The sequence below is a fragment of the Carlito syrichta genome, unplaced genomic scaffold, assembly GCF_000164805.1.
Source record: "Carlito syrichta isolate Samal-C Ts95f unplaced genomic scaffold, Tarsius_syrichta-2.0.1 Scaffold246438, whole genome shotgun sequence".
Classification (NCBI taxonomy): Eukaryota; Metazoa; Chordata; class Mammalia; order Primates; family Tarsiidae; genus Carlito; species Carlito syrichta.
The window spans coordinates 231506-240491 of NW_007190534.1; the positions used below are offsets into that span (position 1 = coordinate 231506).

General features: G+C 36.2%; 1 pseudogene; it reads right to left on the bottom strand.

Annotated features, from left to right (window-relative positions):
• Positions 1-3300: 3300 nt before the first annotated feature.
• On the bottom strand, positions 3301-3531 carry LOC110595067 (annotated as a pseudogene).
• Between the last annotated feature and the right edge of the window lie 5455 nt (positions 3532-8986).

The window sequence follows — 8986 nt, forward strand, 5'->3', positions numbered from 1 at the left end:
GTATGTTTTTGTCTGCTTTGTCAAAGATAAGTTGGTTGTAGTTTTGAGGGCTTATTTCTTGATTCTACATTCTGTTCCATAGGTTCATGTGTCTGCTCTTGTACCAGTGTCCTGCTGTTTTGATTACTACAGTCTTGTAGTATAATTTGAAATTAGGTAATGTGATGCCTCCAGTTTGGTTCTTTTTGCTTAGGATTGCTTTGGTTCTTCTACCTTTGTTGTTCCATATGAATTTTAGGAATGTTTTTTCTAATTCTGTGAAAAATGTCATTGTTCATTTGATAGGGATTGCATTGAATCTGTAGATTACTTTGGATAATAAGGTCATTTTAATAATACCGATTCTTCCAACCCATGAGCAGGGGATGGTTCTCCATTTGTTTGAATCCTCTGCAACTTCTTTCATCAGAGTTTTTTAGTTCCTCTTGTAGAGATCTTTTCACCTCCTTGGTTAAATATATTCCTAAGTATTTTAGCTACTATTCTAAGTGGAATTAAGTTCTTGATTTGATTATCAACTTGGGACTTGTACTTCCAATTCATGTTGAATAGTAGTGGTGAACATGGGCACCCTTGTCTTTTTCCAGTTCTAAGGCACAATATGTTCAACTTTTCTCCATACAGGATGACATTGGTTTGGGGTTTGTCATATATAGCTTTCATTATTTTGAGGAATGTTCCCTCTATTCCTATTTTGTTGAGGGTTTTTATCACAGAGAAATGTTCGATCTTATCAAATGCTTTTTCTGTTTCTATTGAAATGATCGTATGATTTTTAAAATTCTGTTTATGTATTGGATCAAACTTATTGACTTGCATATGAACCATCCTTGTATCCTTGAGATAAAACCCAGTTGGTCATGATGTACTTTCTTTTTTTTAATGCACTATTGAATTTGGTTCACTAAGATGTCTTTGAGGATTTTTGCATCTATGTTCATAAGGGATATTGGTTTGTAGTAGTATTCTTTTTCTGTTGTGTCTTTTTCTGGCTTTGGTATCATCGTGATACTGGCCTCATATAATGAGTTAGGGAGGATTGCCTGCTCTTGCAATGGTACCAGTTCTTCTTAGAAGGTTTGGTAGAATTCAGCTTTGAGTCCGTCAGGTCCTGGTCTTTTTTCTTGTTGTTGAGGACTTCTAATTACTGTTTTAATCTTGCTACTTGTTATTGCTCAGGCTTTCTACTTCTTCCTGATTCAATGTTGAGGGGTATATGTTTCCAAGAATGTATCTATTTCCTTTAGATTAACTAGTTTGTTTGCACAGAAGTTTTCATAATAGTTTTGGATGATCTTTTGAATTTTTATCATATCAGTTGTAATGTCTCCTTTTTTATTTTTGATTGAGCTAATTTGAGTCTTCTTTGTTTCTTAGTTAATCTAGCTGTATATCTTTTGGTGGATCTTTTCAAATAACAATTTTTTTATTGATTTATTTTTAATTGATTTTTTTTATTTTTTTATTTTTGTTTTATTGATTTTTTGTATTTATTTTAATTTCACTTAGTTCTCTGATCTTTATTTCTTTTCTTCTTCTAGCTTTGAGTTTGGGTTGTTTCTGTTCTTCTAGTTCTTTAAGGTATGATGTTAGGTAGTTGACATGAGATCTTTCAGTCTTATTAATGTAGGTCTTAAATGCTGTGATGTTTTTCTGAGCATGCTTTGATTCGTCCCAGAAGTTTTGATAACTTGCTTCATTGCTGTCATTTCTTTCCAAGAATTTTAAAATTTCCATCATTCAGGAGCGTCATTGTTAAATTTTCATCCTTCAGGATTATTCAGGAGCAAATTGTTTAACTTCTATGTAAGTTCTTTTTGGAATTAATTGTTAACGTAATTCTACTGTGATCTGAAAGTGTACTCGCTATAATTTCAATTTTTAAAAAATTATCAGACTTGATTTGTACCCTATCATATCGTATATCTTGGATAATGTTCATGTGCTAATGAGAAAAATGTATTCTGTAGTTTGGGGATGAAATATTGTGTAAATGTCTGTTAATTTCATTTCCTTTAACTCCAATTTTTCTTGTTGACATTCTGCCTTGATGATCTGTCTATTGCTGTCAGCAGAGTGTTAGTCTCTCCCTATTATTGTATTGCTCTCTATCTTATTTTTAGGTCTTGTAGAATTTGTTTTATAAAGCTAGGGGCTCTGGTGTTAGACACACATATACTTAAAATTGTTTTATCTTCTCATTGGATTGATCTCTTTATCATTATGTAATAATATTTTTTGTCTTGTTTTACTGTTGTCAATTTAAAGTTTGTTGTATGTGACATGACATTAGCTACTCCTGCCCATTTTTTACTTCCATTTGCGTATTTTTTCCCACCACTTTACCTGATTCAGTAGGAGACTTTGTAAATTAAGTGGCGATCTTGAAGGCAGCAGATATTTGTAGTGTGTGTGTGTGTGTGTGTGTGTGTGTGTGTGTGTGTGTGTGTGTGTTCCATTGTGCTAATTTGTATATTTTGTGGGGTATTGAGACCATTTACATTCAGTTAATAAGGATGTGTAAGGCACTATTGTATTTATCATACTGATTGTTATCTAGTTGCTTTATCTATTTTCTCTGGTGTGTGGGTGTTCCATAAAACCTGTGAACTTTATGACTTCCAGTATTTTTCTACCATAAGACCTATGAACTTTATGACTTCTGGTATTTTTCTACCAGTGTATTTCACCTTTTTGTTTCATATTTAGAACTCTTTTGTGTATTTCTTGTAGAACTGGTCTAGTGGTGACAAATGTTCTCAACATTTGCTTGTCTGTGAAGGACTTCATTTATAAAACTTAGTTTTGTGGAATATAAAATCCTTGGAAGACTGTTATTCTGCTTGAGGAGATTGAAAGTGGGGTTCCAATCCCTTCTGGCTTTTAAAACTTCTTCTTTGATATCCGATAAGTTTACCGTTGTAAGTTATTTGATGCTTTTTGTCTCACTTCTCCTAAAATAATTTCCTTCACATTAACTTTACATAGTCATCCCTTGGGGATGACCCTTTTGCAGTGAATTTTCTGGGGGTTTATGAGACTTCTTGTTTCTGGATATTTGGATCTCTGGCAAGGTCAGGGGAGTTTTCCTCTTCTATTCCCTCAAACAAGTTTTCCAGAACTGTTGCTTTCTTTTCTTTTCTTCCTTCCTTCCTTCCTTCCTTCCTTCCTTCCTTCCTTCCTTCCTTCCTTCCTTCCTTCCACCATTACAAAAGTTTATATGCGCGTGACCTGATTTTCACATCAAAGTAAAACAGGCCCTCAGGAGAAAGAACATGGACTTCCCTGCTGAAAAGTCATTTATACTTGTTCCAAGGTTTCTAGCATGATGATACTATTTCCTTGTATTCCCACCATTCCAATATTGTTCTGTTGTCCACGAGTTGCCATCTCCACACATTCATCTATCACGATATTCATAAAGGGATTAAATTCACATAATATTCCTTGGACATGTCTGCCACCATTTAGTTGCAATGATAACTTCCTGTCCATAAATTTTTTCAACTTAGGAGAATGAGCTTTGCTCATGGTGTCGGCTCCGTGGGCTCAGAGATGCCTCCTGCTTTCTTTTCTTTTTCAGGAACACCTATAATTCTCAGGTTTGGACATTTTACATAATCCCACATTTTTGGAGACTCTGTTTCATTCTCTTGATCCTTTTTTCTTTATTGTCTGATTGGGTGAATTCAAAAGCTTTGTCTTCAAGTTCTGAGGTCCTTTATGCTGCTTGTTCTAGTCCACTGTTCAAACTTTCCACTGCATTTTGTACTTCCCTCAATGCTTCTTTCATTTAAACTTTGATTTTTTTTAGGTGTCTGTCTCTTTGGATAATTTTTCATTCATGTTCTAAATAATTTTTTGATTTTCAATTTTCTCTTGAAGTTCATTGAACATTTTTATAACCAACCTTTTAAATGCTATGTCTGGAATTTTTAAAATTTAATTTTGGTTAGGGTTTGTTGCTGAAGAGTTGGTGTGATCTTTTGGGTGTACTACAGAAGTGTGTTTGTTTATAATGTTAGAATTATTTTTCTGGTTTCTTTCCATTTGGACAGATAACGTCTTCTTACTTGAAGACATTATCTGAGGTTGGCCCAGGGATGATGAAGGTACTGTAGGGTTTTCTTGGTTACTTGTAGCCATGATGTGGTGAGTTTCTTAATTTTCAGATGAGGCATTGCTGTCTGGTGTACCTGGAATGGCTCACAGTGTTCTGAGGGGACAGAATGGCTTGGAAAGTGCTGTTGGTTAGCATTTGGGATCAGACCTTTCCCAGATCTGAGGTATTGCATCCAATTTAGTAAGCTGTATTGTTTACCTTCAGTTAGGAGGTGGTGCTTATGGAAGAAAGCCAGTGGTTATGATGGTTGTAGTGTTTCTCCTTGGCAAGTGTTGCCCCAAGGAAGTGTCCAGGGAGCCTAGGCTGAGGGTAGGGATCTGGGGGTTTCCCAAGTTCTCTGTTGTTTTGACCCTTTGTGGAGAGTGCAAGAGAAAGGGCCTCAAACACCTTGTTAGTGTGCACTTTTAACCCAGTGGGGATTAGGAGGAAGTCCCAGGCCATTGGGGTAACACTATTGTTCAGAGTAGGAACAGAAGAGTTCATAAGGGGATTGAGAGGTGACTATGACTACACCCTCCCTCCTTGGCTCCTGCTTTGGCCTCAGGCAATCTACAAGTGGAATGTCAAGGTGAAACCAGCCTCTTTGCTTCAGGTTTTCTCAGGTAATCCATCCTAGTCAGCCATGGAGTTTGCCTTTGGGGCCTGTTCCCTTCAGAGTCAGCTGGAGAGCAGTCACTCCACCCTGCTGAGTTCCTGATAAATGGTGGCTGGTGCTGTCTAAGGCTGTTTTTCTGCAGCATGCCATGGCAGAGAACAGCTGTGGGAAAGGCAGTTTCCTGTGAGGGGCTGGTGTCCCCCAAAGCTCAGGGGGCCCTAGAGGTTCATGGGAGGAGCACCGAATCTCTGAATTTTCCTCACTCACTTTCCCAACTGTGTCCAAAGGCTGTGGTGAACTGTGGTGGTGCAGGCAAAAGTCCGGCCAGGTTCAGCTCAGGTTGGTGGAATATTTTTTCTTCTTTATTTTAAGTGGTTATTATCACTCCTTTGGAGACTTGTGGGACATGCTGCTGGATTCATTAGTCTCTGAATGTTGAGGAAATTCTATCTTGGTTTACTCTGCAGGAGAAATTCACTGTAGCTGCCTCTTGTGGCCATCTTATTCCTTCTTCTGCATGTCTTCTTTTGAGAAACATCTATTCATATCCTTTGTTCACTTTTTAATAGAATTATTTATTACTGTTGAATTGTTTGAGTTCCTTGTATATTTTAGATATTAGTTCCCTGTTAAATGAGTAATTTACAAAGATTTTCTGCATTTAAGGATGTTATCTCTTCACTCTACTGATTGTTTTATTTTTTATTTTTTGCTATGGAAAAGGTTTTAGCTTAATATATTTCCATTTGTCTATTTTTGTTTTTGTTGTCTGTGCTGTGGAAGTCTTAGCTATAAAATCTTTCCCAGGCCAAGGTATTGAAGAGTTTTTCCTATTTTTTTTCAGTAATTTTGCAGTTTCAGGTTGTACGTTTAAGTCTGCAATTTAACTTGAGTTCTTTTGTATATGGTGAGAGATAGAGGTCTAGTTTCATCCTTTGCATATAGTTAGCTAGTTTTCCTAGCACCCTTACTAAAGAAAGTGTTCTGTTCTCAAAGTATGTTCTTAGAAACTTTTTTGGGCATCAGTTGGCTCTAAATATGTGGATCTCTTTCTGGATTCTCTATTCTATTTCCTTAGTCTATGTGTCGTGTCTATTTTTATACAATATTGTGCTAAGTTTTTTGTTTTGTTTTGCTTTTGCTATTGTTTTTTCATATTCTTGTACTATGTTTTAAAAGCAGGTAATGTGATGTTTCCAGTTTTGTTTTCTTTGCTCAGGATTGCATTGTCTATTTAGGCTCTTTTTCACTTCCATATGAATTTTAGTATTGTTTCTACTAATTCTGTGACAATAACAATGGTATTTTAATAAGGATTGCATTTAATCTGTAGATTTCTTTAGGCAGTATGTTCATTTTAACAATATGAATTCTTTCGACCCATGAGCATGGGGTATCTTTCCATTTGTTTGTTTGTGTCCTCCTCTATTTCTTTCATTAGTGTATTTCAGATTTCCCTGTAGAGATTTATTTTTAAGTCTGTTTGGTTAAATGTATTCCCAGGTATATATATTTTCTGTAGTCATTGATTTTCTTTTTTGGCTATTTCATTAGTGGTATATAGAAACACTCATGATTTTCGTATGTTAATTTTGTATTTTGCCACTGTGCTGAATTCACTAATTCTAAGAGTGTTTCGCTAGATTATTATTACTTTTTTTTTTCAAAAAACAAAATCATGGTCTACAAAGAGAGATAATTTGACTTTCTCTTTTTTAATTTGGATGCCTTTCATTTCTTTGAGTCCCCAGCTGTATACTCTGGCATTGGCAGTGGCTGTGATGTGGAATCCCTGACTGAAGTCCTAGACAGGTAGTTCTCAGGCTTGCCCCTTTACAGTGGCAGTAGTGCCACAGCAATGTTCAGAGTGAGAGAAGAACTTTGCCTTTCATGCTTGAACCCAAGGATGGAGTTCATTCTCGTGGGAACAAGGCTGCCACGTACAGCCCCAGACAGACAGTCCTCTGGCTTGTCTGCCCCAGCCACTGGTGGCAGCAGCAGTGACTGTGGCTTGCAGAAAGGGAGCAGTAGCCCTGCTCTTTTAGTGAGAGCCTGAGCACAGAGATGGCTTCATTTTTAGAAGCACAGTCACTGCATCCAGCCTCAGACAGTCAATTTTCAGGCTTACCAGCCTGGGTTCAGAGAATCAACAACTGCTGTTTTGGGAACAGGAAAGTGATTTCACTCCTTGCTCGTGAGTCCAAACACAGAGTTCATGCTACTGTTGGGGTTCAGGTAGCTCCTCATAGCCCAGACAGGAAGCTCTTGTCTTCTGAAAAGGGTGCTTTTTGGTCTCCTTTGACCTAAGCATTGTCTTATGTGTGTGTTGCATTGTTTTTTTCCCAGGGAGTAGTACTTTCTGTGGACTAGAGTACTGGGGATCAGAAGCAGTTTTGGATTTGCTGAGCACTGTTTCACGGTAGCCCTCCGGGTGAACACTGGGGGATATCAGTGGAGGTTCCTGTGATGTAGGGATACAGGGGTTATTGTTTCCAGAATAGGATGCAGTGTCATGATGGCTGTGCTCACAAAATGGTGCCCTGCTGTAGCTACTTATGTCTTGGGGATGTGAATGATCCAGGATGAGTTCTGTTTGGTACAATGCCCTTGCAGGGTTTCTAAATCACTGCCCACACTAGTGTTGAGGCTATTGTGGATAGAGATACTTTCCTGTGGTTGGGATTGCAGCAGTCCATTGTAAGAATGTGGACCACTGAAATCCTGTCACACACTCTTTCCTTGCAATAGAAACCCCCTTGAGACTCCCAGCAGACCTTTGCCAAAGGGTTCACTTGCCTCCTTTTTCTTCTGTGCCTCAGGTGTTTCCTGTAATTTCTTTGTTGAACTCTATTGTTCTCTCCTGTGTTCTTTTTTTTTTTTTTTTTTATAAAGGCTTTATTTTTTTAAGAGCACAGAAAAGTTGAGAGAATGATACAGAGTTATCCCATATACCTCTGCCTCAACACCTGTACCCTTCTCCTATTATCAATATCTCCCAACAGAGTGGAACATGTTACATTATGGACACTTCACTATCATAAGAGTTATTATCTATTTGCAATTTTGTTTATTTTTTTCTGACTAATGTCCAATGTCTCTAGTCAGCTATTTTGAGTCAGAATTTTCTATATCTGATTCGTTATATCTAAATAAATTGGTAAACAACAACAATAAAAAAATGAAAACACACAAAAGCAAACAAAAAACCAAAGTTAATAAAAAAAAACAAATAAACAAAAAGCAACAAAGAATAATATATTTGAGATCAGATGGATATTTTATTTTTTAAATATTTGTTTTATTATTATAAAGATGTGGGGTACAAGTCAGGGTTAGGTATACAAACATTGATTATGCAGGTACCCTTGTTGATGAGGTATGTCCCTCCCTCCCCTAGCAGTTTCCCTCAACTGCCATCCCATCCCAGATGAATATTTTAAAAGAGCAATAATTAGTATATATTTTTAAAATAGAGAAATTTATCAAGGTTTTGAAATTCATTTAGAAAGAGTATTTAAAAAATCAACTGAAAAACACAAGTAAAATGCAGGAATTTGCTAACTCAACACATGGGTTAAATAATATATTAGAAAAGAACAGAGAATAATTTCATTTGTCATAAAATGTTTAGTGCTTTCCTCCTAATTTGAGGACTCAGGCAAGGATTTTTATTGTTATCTTTTTGTTTCCATATTTTAATACAGATCTGTCTATTGAAATAAGGCCAGGAAAAAAAAGTAAAGCATGATGATTTATTTTCAGATGACAGGATATTTAGTTATAATATCTTAAAGGATTCACAAAAGCAACTGTTTGAACTAATAAGTAAATTGAGCAAGAACACATTATAAGTAGATAATACTAAAAATTAATTACAATCTTATATATCAACAACAAAGTTTCATTTCCAAGCTTCAACAAATATTGCTAGCATAAAAGGCTTAATGGCAAATGTAACAAAACATGTATAAAATGCATAAACAATACACTGGAAAGTTAAATATCTTCAGAAAGAAGTTAAAAATGGCCTAAATAATTGGAGAGATATGTCATGTTTGTAGTGTTGGGACCTCAGAATTTTTAAGATGCTATTCTCTCCAAAGAGACAAGTAAAACAAAATCCAAATGATAAGCTCCGGTTGGCATCCTTTTTCATTAGAAAGATAAATGTAGATGTCTAAGACGTAAACTAAAGCAATTTAAAAAATACTACAAATTTGAAGGACTTGCACTGTCTATCTTAAAGTTGAACTATATAGGCCGGGCTT